We start from the raw sequence: 21,154 nt of genomic DNA on the forward strand, positions 1-21,154 counted from the left end.
TTTTTGTCGTCCTGGCACATACGCCAACATACAATAAAAGTTGTGTGTGTTGTTTTGGTATGCGCGCGGCACCAACGCGACAAAACGAAACTGATATAGATATAGAACGCAACAGAATGATAAATTTAATTTTGTGTTTAACAGAGAGCTCGAGTAACGGAAAATCGTTCATACATTTGATGGATTCTAAAACTTTCACTGGAAGATAATAAGGCGCAGCTGTTGGCGAGAAAGTGTTTTCTTTGCAGTGAAGAGAGAAGGTCATCCAGTTGCTCAAAGTTACTTATCAATTTTAAGTCCCTAAAGAGGTTTCCAGCTAGATGGAAAAAACGAAACTTTTTTAAAAGAAAAATTCTAGAAAGAAATTGGAAAAGCATGCCAGTAATATTCTTCAGTGCGTGCGTGCTTGTGTGTGTGTCTTTTGTACGTGCGTGTCTGCGCTGCTGTGGTGTACAGTGTAGGGAGACTGAGTTTAAGGAACGTGGCTTTCCCTGTTGAATATTCATCCTTGCTCCACTTTCACCAAACACCCGACCCTTTTATCTACCCCCTACCCCTCCCCCTTCTGTAGTTTGCATATAATTAAAATGTACTTGTTGTTGGATTTTTGAAGCAACCCATATACAATATTTTTCCGTTATAGCTTCTTTTTATTATAGATAGATAGATAGATTTATTTCGGTAAGGAGTGCACATACGTGGACATTTAAAACAATATGTATAGTAAATACAACATAATACATACATGAACTTATAAATGGCCACGACAGGCACACCATCACCAAGGATTACACAAAAAAGTGAAAACTCTTATTTCCATTGTGGTCCTTTGTGTTGGTGGCATGACTGGTCCTTTGTGTTGGTGGCATGACATAGAGAGGCATAACATAATTTAAAGAATTATGTGACTAGATAGAAATTGCGAAACTATATCAATCAAAGAATTATTTGACAATTTTGAAATTGCACAACTATATCAAAATGTAAAATGCGAGCTTAAGTTAAAATAGTTCCTATACCGAAAGCCATTTGAATAGTTATTAAAACACATTAAAGTAACTATGATAAACTCTCAAGTAAATAATTTTTTACTATTGTTTTAAAAACATGTAACTTCTCAGTCTGTGCTATACTAACAGGCAAATTATTCCATAGGGAAATACTGGAAAAGAAGAAGGACTTTAACCCAAAACCTTTGACCTTTGTTTCTGACTTAACCTTGTCCTATATGAATGCACTGCATCCTTGTGGACCTACTTTTCGATGCATGGCTCTATGGCTGTGTTTGGGGTGCTCTATTCTTCCGGAAATCTACCCGTACCTTTTGTCTTTTATTAAGCGGTATAATCATTATTGTTGCTATTAGAATTGTAATAATACTCTATCTCCGTTAAATATAGCTCGACAAACCTGTCAAACCCCATGACTATGACTAAGCGATGCCTGTTCATCTTCAAATGTTCATGATAGACTTTTGCGAATTAAGACGAAATGGAGTGTGAAAACCTAGGACGATCGATTTTTATGGTATTCATTTCCACTAAATTTAATTAAATTACGTGCGGTAGTAAACAAGGCCTGGCTTATTATGTCACCACTATGTGGTGGGGATATAGATTTGGCTTTGTCTGTTCGTCCGTCCGTCTGTCCAGACACATATCATCAAAAAGCATTGAATTACCATCATGAATTTGCATAGGAAAGCTATTCATCATTAGCAGTTGCAATTTTAGCGATTATAAATGTCTATGAGTGTAGGTTACAATTTTAGTCCAGTCATAATGAAAATTAGTCAGAATGTTATGTTAAGAAAATCGATGTAGATTATGAAACTGCGTTATCTTGGCTCAAATACTAGGTGACTAGGTCAAATGACAGAAAAAAAACTAGTTAACACTTTAGATTCAATAATTTCTTCTTGATCTATTAGACCTTGTACGAATGTTTGCCTTTATAAAATCTACATTAGACCGGATTATCAAGGGTCAAAAAGAAATGTCACTAGGTAAGATTATAGAAAAAAAAACATTGTTTAAACATTAGAGGCCATGATTTATATTCGATCGGTTAGAAACATGGTTATAATGTTATTGATCTAATTTGAAACTTTATTATCTGGGATTAAATCTGTGTCACGAGGTTGTATCATAGCAACAAAAACATTGTTACCACTCTAGAGGCATTTTTTCTTTGAATTCATGAAACAGGGTCAGAATATTTCCCTTTATCAAATGTAGGCTAACTGCGAAACCAGGTCAAAAACTGTGTCTTTAAGTCAAATAATAGAAAAGCCTTGTTAACTCACTACAGGCTCAATTTGTTTACCTGATCTATATGAAGCATACTCAAAATATTTTTCTTAATCAGGTTTAGGTCTAAGTTTAACATTTGGTCATCATGCTTTAAAAGGCAGGTCAGTAAGTAAAATAATGAACAAAACATTCTTAAATTCTTGCCAAAATTTCTACATGAAACTTTAAGCATTCGTAAATTGACACTTTTAATGCCTATTTTCTATCTGATCTACATAAGAATTTGTTAGAAAGTTTGTCTTTTTATTAAATCTGGGTCGACTTTAATACTCGATAATCTTGCGTCAATAACTAGGTCACTTGGTTAAATAAGAGAGAAACCGTCCGTCTAAGCACTAGGTATGCAGTATTTTCTGTTTGATATATATGAAATTTAGTTAGAGTAATTGTCTTCATGAAGTCTAGATCAATTTAAATATTGCGCTGCCTGAGGTCTGAAAAAGATGTAAACCATCTAGAGACCCAGTGGCCTACTTTTGACTCAGTTCCAAAATCGTCCGACGTTTTGTGAGACAAACATTCTGACCAAGTCATAAAACGATTGTGCCAGAATTGTGGTCTCTGAAGTGTTCAAAGCGAAATGTTTACGTCTGACGTCGACGACGGACGACGGACACAGGGACGATCACGCTAGCTCACCTTTACCACTTTGTATCAAATGCATAACTAGATCTACTAATGTTGAAAAAGATTTCGGTAAAGTGTTATGATGGTATGTCAAATACTTTTGGCGATATGTATAACACAAAATTTCTCTGACGGACAGCCGGAAGGACGGACAGACAAAGCCAAATTTATATCCCCGACCGCAAGTGGTGTCATAAGAAAGACCTTATAATAAGTATGGCATGTTTTTCCTACCGCAAATAATATAATTGAATTATGTTGAGATGGTCCCCTTGAAATACTGATCGTCCTAGGTGTACACAGTCCACTTCGGCTTAATTTGCAAATGTCTAATACATATAGTGCTGTCATAATAAGACAGACCTTCTTATAATTATGGCATGTTTTTCCTACAGCAAATAATATAAATGAATTATATTGAGATGGTCCCCTTGAAATATTGATCGTCCTAGGTGTACACAGTCCACTTCGGCTTAATTTGCAAATGTCTAATACATATAGTGCTGAAAATGTATGAAAATAGCTCCCTGTAAAGATTGAGAAATTCAATATTATCTATAAATAACTAGCACATCTTCAGTATTGACTAAAATGTACCATTATGTTAGTCGGCCATGCCGTCATACATATACTTCATAACCATACTTCTAGACAAACAGTGTCCGAGTTCATAAATATTTCAACGAGCATATGACCGTGTAAATGAAACTGAAACTGAAACTGTTTTATTTGATTAAACGCCTAATTTTACACATAGTATATTCACTGGCGTTGTACATTAAATTAAAAAAGAAAAATCATGATAAACTATATACATAATGGTATCAAACAATGAAACACGACATATTTGACAAAATTACTGTACAGTGCAAATTACAACATAGCGTATAAAGCATACGTCGATCACACTACATAGTAGAGTATACTCAGCGTCTCTACCATATTCAGTCCACCAACAGAGAAATAATCAGAACCATGATTCAAAGCTTTTAAAAAACAGTGTTTTGAGCTTTTTGTTAAAAGTGTCTACCGAATCAGAATTTCTCACTTCTACTGGTAGTTTGTTCCATAGTTTCGGCCCTAAAGTTTGAAAACTTCAGTCGCCAAATGTTTTACGTTTGTTAAATGGTACCTCGTAACAACCTGTAACAGAGTCTGAGACCTTAAACTACGTTTTGGTGCTTGCTCCGATAATAATTCAGTCAAGTAAGATGAAGCTTGGCCGATTGAACAATTAAACATGACAGTTAAAATCTTAAATTCAATTCTAGCTTTGATAGGAAGCCAATGTAATCGGAACAAAGCTTGTTTTGAACTGTCATACTTGCTGAGTCTTAAAACGAGTTTGGCATACATGTTTTGTATCCTTTGCATTTTCTGAATTTCACAGTGAGGAATACAATATAATATTGCATTGCAATAATCTATATGTGAAATGACCAGTGATAATACCAGAATTTCAGTAGCCTCTTTAGTAAGGTATTTTCTAATATTTTTTATTCTAAGATAATTAACCATTGCGGTCTGACATTTTCTCTTGACATGATCCTTAAACCTAAGATTTTCATCTAAGAATGCCCCTAGGTACCTTATACAATGTACTGATTTGATTTTGTCACCAGCAATGTCAATTTCTGTTATTGAACATTTGTCAAGTTGCTGTCTACTACCGAATAAGATGAATTCGGTTTTTTGACGTATTCATTTTAAGTTTGTTTTGTTTCATCCAGTTATCAATGGTGAATGCACAGTTTTCAAGTTCTTGAATAGCCTGTTTCTCATTTTCAACTGAAGTTGGTCGAAAGCGTTTGTTGGCAATATGGTCATCAGCAAACCCATACACTGATATTGACTGGGGAATGACATGACATTAAATAGAGTTCCTGCGTAAGTGAGATAGAGCCAGGGGCCTAAACAGCTACCCTGGGGAACGCTACATTGTAACAGTTTCTACACTTACACTACAACTGCGTGGCCTAAGATAATAGTCAATCCAGTTGAGAGCTGTACCACATAGCCCATACTAAGAGTGTAACACTTGCACTAAAATATCGTGGTCAGCAGTGTCAAAGGCGGCACTCAGATCCAGTGCAATTAGAGCACTGACCTCCTGATTTTCCAAGCCTTCCAACAAGTCACTGGTTAATCGGAGTAAAGCCGTTTCGCATGAGTGAAAGCGTCTATACGCTGACTGATTCTTGGGAAGAAGATGGTATTCACTAGCATGTTTATTTAATAAGAAAAGAGCTGCCTTCTCTAAAGGTTTCGATAGAAATGGCAAATTGCTCACATGGCGATAATTGGATAGCACAAGTTCGAGTCCGACCTTCTTCAACAATGGCCTGACTATCGCATGTTTCCACTTCGATGGAAAAATCCCTTGACGTAATGACAGATTAACCAAGTCAGTTATTAAAGGAACCAATTCATTGAGATGCATCTTTAATATTTTTGTGGGTAGTTTAATATCAAGCTCACAGGATTTGGTTTGAAGTTCATTTATCAATTTTTTCACTTCTGCTTCACTTAGATCTCTGGAAACCTCAAAAGATGGAACATCCCTTTTTTCTGGTACGTAACTTTCATAATTTCCAAGTGATTCACGGATCTTTTCAATTTTGCTCCAAAAGAAATCTGCAAATAGCGAATATATGTATAAATTGTTTCTATCAACTTAATATGTGAAGATATTATTAATCCTACCTGCTTCCATGCTGTAATTGCCAATCGTCGAAATACTGTTGTATATACGTGTACGCACTAGCACATGTCCGCTGTCGTTACTAGTGATATACAAATAGCTGTTTGGTTCACTATAGAATTTATAAAGTGGAGGTACTGTAACTACGAAATGACGACCTTTGTTTCCTACAGCAAATGAATTTAGGTTTAAATATAGAAAAATATTTTAAATTATATATATATAATTGATCCGGCACAGACTTTTACATATATATATGTATTTATATATATTTATCACATGTTTGACGCCGCGGGAGTGTAATAAAGCCATATAATAAAAATGATAATACACTAGTGTAATAAAGCTTTGACGTCAACGTCATTTATAGTATAGGCGAGTATAGTCGGTCAAATTGTCTTCTTTATATAGTAAAAGCAAATTTTTTGATGTTTCGACAAGAAAGGTTAACATGTGATAAAAAGAATATTACATTTGTGACTTTCCACATTGAATTTATTAAACTCGTTGAATAAAATTGATAAAATGCTCGGCAGAGCCTCGCATTTTATTATTTTATTCAACTCGTTTAATAAATTCAATATGAAAAGACACTCATGTAATATCCTCTATATATATGTTAGACATACTTATACTATAATTTGGAGAAAAAGTTTAGTCTCTATTCGATACAGTAGATACAGTGGATCATCAAAAGAAATCTGCGAATTAGTCATGAATACTAATATTTCTAAAAAAGATATTCTTTTATTTAGGGAAAAAAGCTGCTCCGAACCTATTTCCTATCTACTACAGTATATACATAACCTATCCTGAATGGCAGTATCATCCCAGCTGCCTGTTTTAAAAAGGGAGCTTATGGATTGCTGGAGGTATTTTAACAGTGTAATGCAATTAAGCATTGGTAAAATCTAAGTATTTATGGATTTCTGGGCTTTCTTTTAAAACTGCTGAATATTGGACCTTTATTTGATTACCATAATTCTGCATACCATGATTGCTTCCAATGGTCTTTAAGCGTTTGCATAACTGATCTGTGCATCTATCTGTCAATATTATATTCATTTTGCCAGAGATTAGGCTTTCCCACAGATTTTAAAGTGAATTTTATTTTCGTATTACATTCAAATTCATGGGTTTTAAATCTAAGATGTACTCGTAAAAGACTGGTATCTCAAGTTATGATCTTTTCCACATAATCATTGATATTGATCTATGACTTTAATATCTTGAATATATATATGATGCTGTATGCTCTTGACATCAAATATAAATGCTATTGCTTTAATGTTGTTCTTAGTCGCCAGTATTAAGCCATAAAGTCGAGTTAAGAAAACCTTTGAGCTATATGCCAACGTTGCCGTTTAATCGCATATATGATGAAACATCTTTAAAGAACAGAGAAAGAGTTCTCACCCTGTCTAACCACGAGCCCAGAGACAAATGAAACTGATGTTTTACCATTATGTGACATACATATTTTGTACATATTGTAAATAACCTAAAAAAAAAAACATTGATAAAAAAATGTAAAAGTTCCTCTATCTTCCAGATTGTGTGTCAATCTATTCAAAAAATAGGTGAAATGTTTACCTACACAACTTAGGATAGTATTGTGAACATATAATTCTACATTGTGCTTAATTTTTTATCTCTTTTTTTTTGTTTATTTGGAATACTGATGCCTCATTGTTTACTATAGAACCTGTCCTAGTTTCGAGACATCATGTTTGTCAACAAGTTATTTATATTCTATGGTTTTCCAGAAGGTTCCACCACAAATGATGATAAACATGGTGTTAACATTATTTTAAAGTCCGGGATTTTCTGGGTTTTCCATAATCTTCTTTTAAACCTTGATGATACATGAAAGTGATGTCATCTTCCATGATGCTTTAACTTGGAATTTGTCAGAGGACAGAGGAAGAATCAAAGCAAGATCTTTTTTAAAACATTCCTGTATTTCTAAAAAAACAAAATATTAGCAGTTTGGACATTTAACATTTGATTTCAAAATGTATCTTTAGAAGGAGGATTTCTTTTCTTTAAATATACTAAATTCATTTTGGATTCCATGTGAAATTTGAAATAAATTCTTACTGGATTTAGCTTTGACCAGGACAGGCTTTGGACTATTCTTAGAATTATACTTTACGGCTTGTTTACATTTTTAATGTATTTTAATTGTTACTTTTCAAAATAAACTTTGTCATTATTAACAGTTGCTGGTTTGTTTTTCTGTTAGGGGCCGACCATTTGATATTCTTAGCGTTGGGGTAGGGGAGGGGGGCCTGGGAGTTTTTTTTTTTTTTTTTAAATCCTTACTATGGTTTTGATTGAAAAAATATTCCGTTTCCAACATTAAAAACAAATTCTGACACCCGATTCACTGAAAAAAGTCAGATTTAAAAAAAATATTTCCATTACTCTGAAAACCATATTCTTTGCTTTGAAATTGCATTTAGATTTAATATTTTATAATTACATAATATGGTAAGTATATATATCATAACATAACAATATATATAAATGTAAAATTCTATTATATATATATATACTCAACAAAATTCCTAATTGGTCAGTTTATATTGTATTACTATTGTGTTAATAATACATGTAATTACAAGAAATTTCACATACCGACATTTGAATAGGTAATGCAGCTAATTATTGATTTTTGTTTGGCCGACTACCGGCCAGCGCAACCGCATTAGGCGTTTTGGCCAATATTGAATATTTTGCACGTGTAGGGCATGCGCACCAACATGCACTTGTTAGTGAACACTTTTGGCATTACTGACGAAAGGCCTACTAGAAAAACACATATCTTTGTGAAAATGACACAAGAGCAACGCGCCCGGGCTGTCGGAATTTTACAACAAAATTCAAGATCGGTAACTTCAATGAATTGTCCTTGGGTTAAATTTTGCCAGAAGAGCGCGGATGGTAGATAACCAACGACTGGAGGTTCTTGAAAACGGAAATAAGGTTAACATTGGAAATAACCATCAAAGTAACAGCTGCAAACAAAGTTTATCAAAATTCTTTTGAAATTGCAAAAATTATTACACACGTGTCGTAAATGTGTCCCGGCTAGCAACATTCCGACAGCTCGATCGCGTTGCTCTTGTGTCAATTTCACCATGATATGTGTTTTTCTAGTAGGACTTTCGTCAGTAATGCCAAAAGTGTAAACTGGTGCACATGCCCTGGTTGTGCAAAATATGTAATGTTAGTCAAAACGCCTAATGCGGTTACTTTGGCTGTGAGTCGCCAAAAATAAATTAATCGTTAGCTGCAGTACCTATTCAAATGTCGGTACGTGAAATTTTGTGTGAATACATGCATTATTAACAAAATAGTAATACAATATAAACTGACCAATTAGGAATTTTGTTGAGTGTATACAAGAAGCAAAATATCTTGTATAACTATATATATATATATTGCTTCTTGTACCTTTTATAAGGTCTAGACAGGTATCACCTTTGTTTTACCAATAAGGAGTTATTATTCATATATATTGGTGAACTTTATCAGTCTTTTTTGCTTGCATTCACACAGGTCCAGAGGTCGGGGAATGCTCATGATGTTCACAGGTATAATCATTATTTAAAATAAAATCCACAAGCGGGGAGAATATATTTTCAAATACGCATCGAAATGCACCAGAGCTGTTCTACAATGCAATTTTTTTCCCCTGGGAGCATGCCCCACTAACGGGGCCCCCCCCCCCCCCCCCCCCCCAGACTCCCCCTAATTTGTCACGATCAACATCCAAGTAATATTACTTTGCTCAAAATAAGGAACTGTAATTATGGTCAAATTGCTTCTTATTTAAAAATTTAAACAAAGAGACTTGCATTTAGCTATTTCATGTGTAGGCAAATGATTCAATATAGAATGTATGTCTTTATCGCACTTGTTAGTTTTAAACCGAGTCTGCTATTATTTTGCTCGGTAGCATTCGGTGCTTCCAAAGGATCTTCTTATAGATGTTATTGAATAACATAAGTATTATAAACAAAGTTGAGAAAAATAAAAAATTATCTTCGGTTCACTCTGAAAAAAATATTCTGGCTTGCAAGTTTTGAAAAAAAATCTGACTTTCATAGATGGCAAAAACGTTTCTTGACTCGGCCCCTTACCTTTAGTACTTAATATTTAAAGTAACAAGTAATTGTTACATTTAAACGTAACAATAGTGACTGGACGATAGTAAGCCCGGCCTTTTGGATCTCCTTTATTCCTATACATGGGCCAGGGATAATACTGCCGTCTTACTAGCTGTGCGATTAATATGCATGTAACTACAACACAGTTTAAGAGATTAAAATATATTTAGATTTAGATATTTTTGTACCTTTTAGAAACTCATTTCTAATATTGTCTCATGGACTGGGAGTCTTACAAATATATAAGTTTCTTACATAATCAATGGCTCTAGGGAAATTGGTTTGGTATATCTGCCTTAAAGTGGAATACTCAACTGTTTCCTACATTTCCTGTTCAGTTATACATCACTCTATTCTTTGCACAAACACTCCCCCACGCACCCTAAAGGAAATAGTCTACATTATGAGTTTTTTAAAGTACATTTCTGAAAATTATAGTCCTGTTTTCTGTTATCTGTACATTTAGGTGTTACGGAATTAAAGCTTTTACAATATGTTACCTATAAAATCTTTAGAAAACTTTCAGAAAAAAACAACAAATATTTGAACAGATTTTGTTTTTAATTTCTAAGGACTTAAATTGAAAATATCAGATTTGCCTAACCTATTAGCTAAATATTGCCGTCACTTTTATCCCAACTACTTAACCTTTCCTAGAATATAATGTTACAAATTACGTTGTTCCAAAAATACCAATATTAGAGATCAGTCTGTGTAAACTATTTACTATGTATGCAAACCTATAAAAAATAGTTGATTAAAAGCCAAACAAAATTATTTGTATGATAGTCAAAATATTTATAACAGGACTTATTGTATATACGTAACATTTTTTTTAAATGTACTTGAATGTTATCCAAGTATAAACAAAGCAGTCTGAAAGACAGCTATATCCCCCGCCGCTGTTATGGATAGTGAAAGGGTTGGTGTTATTGGGTGGAAGCATTGACATTGTTGAGTATATTTTATAGTCCAGGAATGACGACATCAATACCTTAAGTTGTGACCTTGACCTTGAGCCTGCATGGCTGACTCATAAGTTTTGCAAACCATCTTAATAAAGTGAACACTTGACCAAAGTTTCAAGACAATCCTTCCAGTGGTTTAGAAGAAAAGGAGGGGACAGGAAATTGAAGGCTCAAACATTTGAGTTGTGACTTTGACCTTGAACTGGCATGAGTGAATTCTGAGTTCTGCACATCGCCTTGATAAGGGGAATATTACAGCCAAGTCATATTAAAATCCTTCAAGGGTTTAAGGAGATACACAGCGGACACAAAATGCAAGACTCAAACCTTTGACTTTGAGTCGGCATGGCTCACTCACAAATTCTGCACATCATCTTGATGAGGTGATCATTTGACCCAAGTTTCATGAAAATCCTTCAAGGGGTTTAGGAGATACAGAGCTGACACAAAATGGAAGGCTCAAATATTTGACCTTGAGTTGTGACATTGACATTGAGTCGACATGGCTGACTCATTAGTTCTGCACATAGTCTTGATAAGGTGATCATATGACCCAAGTTTCATGAAATCCTTTAAGGGGTTTAGGAGATACAGAGCGGACACAATTGTAACCGACGGACGGAAGGACGGACGGAGACCATTCCTACAACCCCCACCAACCGTGGCGGGGGATTTAGTATATCTAACTAAGTTTTCACAGGTTCATGTAACTAATTTTCACTACTGCTTTACTTAATTTAAACTTCAAAATAAAAACACATGAATGTTTCTCTTCAAAGTTTATCGCAAGATTTTTATTCAAACTGAACACCATGTGACGTATTTTCAATAGAGTGTTTCAGAATCTGTCAGCTGTATATTTTTCTCAGCTTTAAATAATTTTGCTCAAATTAATATGATAGAACAATTTATATCAATGTTCGATATGGCTTTACACTTTATGTAAACACAAATATAGCAGCTTATGAAATAGATATTTTGCATAAATAGATGGTTAGAAAACACTACTTTCAATATTACAAATGAAATAATACTGTTAGAACCATAAAAGGTGTAATCAAAACAATGGATTTAGCTATACTTTCTACTATTCAAACCTTTATTAAAACTTTTGACAATTACATGACGAAACAATTATCGACAATAGGATTTAAAGTGAAATTAATATATTTCATGTTCACATAAAAATGGGGCAGCCATATTATAAGTAGAGGCATAATGAGCCTTAGAACACGGAAAAGGCATTCTAATATCATTATATTGATGAATGTATACATTAGTAGCATTGTTATTGCTTATTGCTGAATATCAGTTAAATATTACCAAGTTTATCAAACTATAGTTTTGATAGTTATGGACTTTGCATACTAAAATATTAATTAGATCATTTACGTTACTATAAACATTTCGTAAACACTTACACTGACGTAATATGAAGATGTTTCATTTAAAGTTAAACAGAAAATATTAGGATCTGAGGGAGGTTTCCTTGTTATAACATTCATCATTGTTTATAAAATCATCAAAAATGTTATGTTCGTTTACCGTTGTTGAAAAAAAAGAGATTTTCCCAGATTTATGTATACGTGCTCTTGAAGGTTTCGAGTAAACATATTAGTAGAACTTAAACAGAGTCTGTTCTACCTCAAGCTACATACATCTGCATAAAATACCTAATGTATGTGAAGTAAAAGGCAAATAAACCCTTTTTAACATGTGTGCATGGTCGGCAATTATAATTTCGCCATTCATTTGTTTGAGAAATATTTCCAGATAATTCATCCATCTTGTCTAATAATAATATATTTTTTAAAAGTGGAAGTTATTTCGGTTATTTCATTTCCGCTCATGAACAGACTCTATTAGACTAACAGTCATCTATTATTATTGCTTTAAGTTAGAAAATAAAGCAATAACATCAATCATTTCTTTGCATTAAGAGATAAAAGTTTTAAATTGCATATCACGTTTTGAACTTACTTGTCAGTTTTGGCACAAGTTAAAAAGTCTCCGCGTACATTCAATCAGGGCTGTTATCGAACTCCAACACAGTGTTACTTCCCCTTATCGGTACAGTAGACACTGCCACCACGTATAGAGTGGGCTGAATTTCAGCCGAGCTATATTTTTCATTATTTTAATTTTGTTGTATAAAGTTTTTATCTCGGTAGTTAAATATTATATATTGTGCTTGTAAAACGAGCAAGACAAACCACTAAAAAATAAAGCAGTAATACTAAAATTAATTCTTTTTCTGGTGTTGTGACGCTCACCTGCTAAAATGTAAACAATGAAATTATTTGACGGTATTTTGAGTACAGTAAGAGAATTTGATGAAAAGAATGGCATACTGCAAAATACAGATACATTAAATACTTTCATTATGTTCTTAAAGGTTGCGACATAAATGTCAATTTGCCTTTAGATTATGGCAAGCATTTGATTTACTTGGCGTTGCCAAGCGTGTCGCCATTTTAGGATCACATGGTTGAACCATCAACACGTGATTTGTCTGGAGGCAGGGATGATTGTTTGACAATATTCCTGCGCGGAGGTTGGGCTGTTATATTTCGATCTTCTCAGATCGTTCCCAGCAAACAAAAGACGTCTTGAAGACGTCTTTATTTTGTTGTTTTATGGTCACGACGTCTGTGACCAGAAAAAGACGTCTTTAATTGGTTGTTTTATGGTCACGACATCTGTGACCAGAAAAAAGACGTCATTTTTATGTCGTTTTACCTCTACAAAATAAAGACGTCTTTTAAAAGACGTTTTAAAGCCGTGATAAAAACGTCTCTGTCTATGAGAAAATGCAAGGTTTCGTTCTTCTTAGCTGCAAGAACATTTACAACATAAACTGTTAGAAAAAAAACTATGATATTAGATATACCGGTATGTTGGATCGAAAGTTAGATAATTTCCTTACTTCATAATAGAACGGACGGGTATAGCATTCTTATTGTATTTTCAAAATACAATGTATTTACTAGGGTTACAAGATTCATGAAAATGGACTAAAACTAGTAAATGATATTTTTTGCACTTCGAAAATATTCCTAATTGTTATTAAAATTGGACTGTTCTCTAGCTATTTTCAAAATTGTGTAATTACTTTTAATAATAACATTCATACATTTTAAAATATTCAGGAAAGCGATAGTATAATGATTCAAACTGGAATTCATTGGGAACATTTATAATACATGTTTGTAACCATGGTAACTAAGGGTCCGTCTCTCTCTACACATGTTATCTATTTGTCACGCCAATGGTTTACACACTATTCAGTTAATTTGATAGAGGTTTAAGCTGCAAGACAGAACAAGTTTATTCATCATGTACAGAAGGGTGATGCAGAAAAAGTGAGTACAATACTTTAAACATTATTATAACATAATAATTATATTCGTTAATAATATTGTATTTAAAAGACTGACGTATTTATAAAATATCTATTTTAACATCATTAGCTTTTTTTTAATCTGCATTTTTCTTAAAAATATCTCATACTTACAAAGTCATAGAAGATATCTTAATCAGAAAATGTTGATAATAGCTTAAATGCTTCAATTAACTGTTTTATCAGAACTTTATTTATCAAAACTGTTTTTGCATTTTTTATTTAATTTTCGGGAAAATGATGAATGATAATTATAAAACACTCGAATTTAATATATTTCAGGTGATACCAGATCCAGTGGTTTTGCCGTGATGAAGATTTTGAGAACTAAGCTATTAAACTGCGACTCACTTATTGGATTACCTTTTGGACTTACTATGTTACATAGATAAAATACGATCACAGATCTATGTAATAAAGATCAGAAAATACATGCTGATTACAAGTGCTAGATAAGCAAAAAAATCAATGCCAAAAATACTTGTTCTTTATCCGTTGGATTATGGTTGGAATTATTATAATGCACGACAAAGATGTCTTTTAAGAGACGTCATAAAGACGCCTCTTAAAGACGTGATCGAACCTTTCAAAAACAACCGAAAAAAGACGGAAAAAAGACGTCTCCAAAAAGACGTAAAAAGGACGTCTCCAAAAAGACGTCTTTAAGACGTCTCTAAAAGACGTGAACGCGCCTTTTAAAAACAACCAAAAAAGACGTCATAAAGACGTCTCAAAAAGACGTCATAACAACAAAAAAGACGTCTTTTGTTCAGCACGACTTTTATGTCGTGTTATTGGTACTGATTACGTTCTCAGCTTGAATATTTCGGTATGTATTTAATATCCTCAATGTAAATGTTCTAAGTATCTTACTTAACTGTAGAATTGTGACAGTGAAAGCATTTACATTTGCGGTAGCATGGAATAATCATTTTGTCAGTTGCACTTTTACTAAAGACTAGGTTATATAGCATTATATAATTCATGAAAGCTTACTTATCTATAAACATATATGCTGAACTATATTAAATGGGAGTGAACATATTTTATCATAAATATTCAAATTACTTTACGAATCATATTATACCCAACATATTGTTTTAACTCAAAATATTTCAGTTCAATCATAATTATTTTAGAATGGTTTGGATTTATTAGAGTATATTTTGTAATAATAAAACGTGTATGAGAATTATCCAAGATGTCTAGGATATTTCAGCTCAAGCATTTAAACAGTGTCGTCAGTGACTGTGATTTGCAATATTTCAAATGACTTTTAGAATATTTTTCTACGTTTCTTAATGTTTCAAAATGAGTACTATATTTTCGTCATTTTGTAATCATGAGGTAAACATATATCTTGGTATTCTGTCAATTCATTTAGAACCCATTCTGACAGCGGATGCAAAGTCATGAAATGTAATCCAAAAATTGAATTCATATTAAAAACAGATACCACATCAGTGTCTGCAAGTCATTATTACATAAATTACTGCATAAATACGATACATTGTATAATTACAAGACTTAACAAATAGACAGTCTTGTGTGTCTAATTTGTATTTACCTGAACCGATAGTAGTGTCAAATCAAAATGAAATGGTAACTTTAATGCATAGTGCACAAAATGTGTTCTTATTTTGCTGAAGAAGAAATTTGATTAAAAATAATACCTCTCAATATAATTATCATCAATACATTTATAGCATGGATTCTAATTTCTTCCTGCATATTTTCCCGAATATAATGGTAACGTACCTAAATTACGGAAATAAAACGCACTGCTTGACAAGCATGTACATATATTTTTTATTACGGTTTTAAATATATCGATAGTAATTTCATCTAACTTACTTTTTCTAAATAGACTGATAAAATAAATAAATAATAAAATGGTTAAGAAACATGATTGTGTGAAGTATATTACTAACCGATTCCCCTTGAATAATGTATTAACTATACATAAACATACCAAACAGTTTACATATTCATTCATTTATAACATACAAATTACCAAATATAAAAATGGCATTAACGTATTAAAATTTCTTTTACGGAAAATGCCATCTGACAGACATTTGCAAAAATCTTCTTACCTAATAGGCTTTCAAAATTAAAAATTGCCTGCGGGGAGGCTCTATTTAAGTTTACAACAAGAGAGACGAAAGACTGAAATTAAATACGAAATGAACGATATATGTGCAACAAATTATAACAATATGAAAAGGTTGATTTCAAAAGTCTGTATAAAAATTCTTGAAATCTGCCTTTTCACAAACGAGTGCTTTGCAATAATAACTGAATAAAATATAAAAATCCACACGACGCTCAACATTGCTTGCATGTTTTGTTTGATTGAGCCTGTTCATGGACGGAAGTGGAAATACATGATACCGTTAATGCCCATTAACCCCGGGTTGAGCAGAACTCAACATCTGTACACTTCCGAAGATGTGTTCAAACGAACGTGTACATGGAACCTTAAACTTCAGCAAGTTTGCAAATGAAAAATGGCCTATGGTCCCCAGTTAAGATAATGGGCTAACACTAACAAGAAAACTATAGGAAGTTCCATGTAAAATGTTTTGTTATAAGTAACGAACCTTTTGTTTAAAAGAGTTCCCAATTATTAGTTATGGGCAATTTTGATAACCTGTAACTTTATAAGCTGCTAACATGATATTACTTTCCTTGCATATAAATGTTGTCAGTTATGGGCTTATAACCAAATAACCTTTTAAACTGCAACTGAACTACTACCGAAATTTTTCAGAACATTATAGTGTAGAAAATTCCGTATGAGGGATTTTATGGCGGCATATAGTCTAGACTTAAGCTCAACAAACTGTTATACCAAATTGTATTCTGTTATTGACAATACATTATTTTTATTTATGAAATATTGAACCAGTTATAGTCTTTTTACTACTTAGATGGAAACAATTATTTTTACATTGCCAAATGCAGAATCTTACAATGAAAGTGTGTGATAAAAGCTGACACTCTAAAATATTTTTGTTTGAAATATTTAAGCAGTAACAAATAGGTACATACAATTAATCAATAAAAGATAAATGCTAAGGGGCCTCCGTGGCCGAGTGGTTAAGGTCGCTGACTTCAAATCACTTGCCCCTCATCGATGTGGGTTCGAACCTCACTCGGGGCGTTGAATTCTTCATGTGAAGAAGCCGTCCAGCTGCCTTACGGAAGGTCGGTGGTTTTACCCATATGCCCGCTCGTGATGAAATAATGCACGGAGGGGCACCTAGAGTCTTCCTCCACCATCAAAGCTGGAGAGTCGCCATATGACCTATAATTGTGTCGGTGCGACGTTAAACCCAACAAAAATTTAAAATAAAGATAAATGCTAACTGAAGCTATTTGAAACGCTGAGAAACAATTTACATAATAGTTTACACCAGTAAAGACAACGACTTGTTAGTAATATAAAATCTCTAACATGCTTTTTGGCAGTGCTGAGTTTGGAATCAAGGTAAGATGTTAAGCACCGAACGGTGGTTTTGGACTTCTTGGTAATTACATTCAACTATAATATTTTGTCGATAATTGGTACCTGTCGATGATTGTTAAACTCGGGCTACACACAACAGAACTCTGTAAGTAGGTGTCTCTATAGTTATATATAATTATACAGTTTTGTAACGCATCACGAATTCTCCGTAAACGATTATTTCGGCTTGACAAAATTATTACTCTATAGATTCTTTAATAAAGCTTATCTTCTCAAAATAAAAAAAATATACACTTACCATCTGCAAGGATCATTCCAAATGCAGAGCATAAAATGAAAATGCCCAAAAGGAAATCCATATTTGCCTGTTTGGAAAAAAAAGATAATGTGGTCAGCAGAATAAAATTAAATGTATATTAAATGATTTGTACAAGAACATTTTCTTAGACATTATCTATGCATTGACCATAATGTTCCAGCTATAAAACAGAGAAAGACCATATGTGCCCTCTCCATCATACCTTTAGGCATGAATGAGCACCTGTGTAGATCAATCAATCATTTTCAGGTAAGCCTGCTGGATGGTTAGTCTATTCATATCCTTAATATCTTTGCTGCTTTAGAATAACCATTCAGCAGACTTACTGGAAAATGAAAACCAAACCCTGCAAATGTCTTAACTGGATAAAAAGTGTCAGTATTTCTATCTAATACTATTATCTAATACTATTATCTGTACTATTATAGGAAAAGAAACAAAACTGACAATCTACATATTGTAGATTGATGCACTCAAACAACATTTAATGCATTACGATCATAGTATAGTTTTGGCAATTTTGTTCAACGAAATGTAAGAAAAGCATGCTAGTCCACTTTCTTTTAATGTAGTCCTATGGACAAGACATTACTTACTATGACCTTAATTAGAAAAGAATGGAAACTGCGCAGGTCGCCAAATGCAAACAGCTACGGTCACACACCAATATTTTAACATGAAAATTTGCTCGTTACTGCTTCAAACTGCCACAGCATAACAGTTAAAGTTTTCATGATACCAATTAACTTTTCATGAAAGTAGTTAACTAAGAATAGAAACGGAACATATTCGGAACGATTCTTCTGTCTTGGGGTAACGTGGTTCAGGATCACTGAACAAGGTAAACAATTTTCTTACCATAAATTTATAAAATTATCTGGTTTCGTGAAAACTATCTGGTTTCATGAAAAATTATCTGGTTTCGTGAAAAATTATCTGCTTTCGTGAAAAAAATATCTGCTTTCGCGAAACTTTTCATGAAAATTTTCTTTAAGTGGTGTCAGTTCAAAGCACTAACTAGCATAATTTCGTGTTAAGATGTTTAAGTGACCTTTGTGATAACTTACTGTTTTCATGAAATCCTCCATTATCAACGTGAAAACCTAAATTAGTTTCGTGAAAGATTTCATGAAACCTGATAATTAAGTGGTGGCAGTTTTATGCCACCATAGGTAACATCACTCTGAAATTTGCTGTAAAAATATGGTTGTTTGATGCATGAACTGTTGTGTAGAATCTGATTTAATAAATTATCATCATAATTATATGTTCTTTTAGGCGTGTGTTTAAGGTAGTTCTGCACGTTTGATAAACCGGAAGTGTTGGCGTAAAGTCATTTATCCGGAAAACGTAGAATAAGCCTGGATTCGGCGTACGGAAGTGAAAAATACTTTTATGAATTATAATATTATATAGCCACCTGTGAGTAAATTTATTACAATGGCACTGTTACTATCTTTCTAAAGTTAGAAAATGACACTGAAACATCTGAAACGTTAAATAATAGAAAATAATTTCTTAAATTCTACATTGTAGAAAAAATTCTTTTCGCGAAAATGTTATGAAAGTTATAATTTTTCCTTAGACTCCCAGTATGACATATTGCGTGAGGTCCAACTTTTTCAAATCAGTGTAGCATAAAATCAAGCACACGACCCTATCATTTTTATTTGCTGATTTTTCTAGGTATATTCTGAAGTTTTGAAATTTCGATCCGAACGTGCAGAACTACCTTAAGCTCATTACAAGCTGAAACATGATTATTAAATGTTGCGAAATAGGATACTTTGACGACGGTTGGTGCTGATCATTTATAATAATATACTGGTGCGGTATGATGTTATTTTATGTTAGGTAATTAAGTTCGGCTCGATGTCTGTCCAAGCAATTCAGCCAAATTCAACAAAAATAAATGACTGCCAATATAGATCCCACTTATTTAGCTACGTCAAAAATATTCAAGATAAATTAGCGAACTTCCTTGACCTTGAAGACAAAACAAAAGGTAAAAGTAGATATCCCGTAATCACACAGCGCCGCAAACACAGCCATAGAGCCATGCCAAACGAAACTGTAACGCATAGTAGACGGGTTGCTTCATCAAAGGACTGAACGTACATGTGTAAATATCAGGACAACTGTTACAAGATTAAAGTTATAAACTGGAGACACAACTGTCCACAAATTTTGCCTTTTAACCATATTATTATTATTATTATACCAGATTTATATAGCGCACTTTTCATGATAAACACGTTCAAAGGCGCTTTACATATAGCAAACGCAGCCACACAGGGCGCGAAATTCATCCTCTACTAGTACAGACACAGAGCGATCTGACCAGAGGGTCAGAGTGAGATAAAGCCCCCAGAACAGATAGAGATAACTCCTTTTTAGATACAGGCCTGTCCGGCTAACTTAGCCTAGCTCTTTGCGAATAGACAGTCTGGTTCTTTAACGTGCCCGGTGTATAGCACCGATACATGCGAAGCCGTCTTTCCTGGGAAGAACCAGTACAGGTCTCTTAGTTAGGTGGCAGACACTCAAGAGCATCTCAGATATTTCCAGTGCCTGGACCGGGATTCGATCCCCGGACCTCTGGATTGACAGTCAAGCGTGTTACCACTAGACCACCGGTCTATGTGTGAACTTTACTTTTGATATACTGCATGGCCGTAGCGGCTATTGAGGCAACCGAGGCACTTGCTTGGGTCGATTTTTCTGCCTCATCTGCCTAGGTCGATTTTTCTGCCTCAGTTGCCTCGGTTGATTTTTGCCTGGCAATTATTTTTGGTCTTCGTGTTTGGTTTTGCCTTAGCTGTATGAATTACCAGCCATTCTTGAAGAATCTGATCTCGGTTTAGAAAGTATTTTTTTCGAATAGATGTGTTACAAAAAGTATGGAACAAACTATAGCATATATCTACGACATCACAACTGTGTGGTGTATTTGAGATATGTCAGTATAGGACTTCGGTTGATTTGCGCATTTCAGATTAGTGTTTTCAATATTCCCCAGCTGCATCCGAAAATACCAGCCTGTAGAGGTCACTCCCAGGCGTGTAGCGTGGCACACTCAGTTACTCTTTTGATTGCTGAGTAACATATGCAATCAAAGCCTAAAAATAAAAAGGGTAAACGATCGAAAGAAGAAATGAACAGATCAGGCGAGGGTACGAG

This window comes from Mercenaria mercenaria, unplaced genomic scaffold (genome assembly GCF_021730395.1).
Source record: "Mercenaria mercenaria strain notata unplaced genomic scaffold, MADL_Memer_1 contig_2856, whole genome shotgun sequence".
Lineage (NCBI taxonomy): Eukaryota > Metazoa > Mollusca > Bivalvia > Venerida > Veneridae > Mercenaria > Mercenaria mercenaria.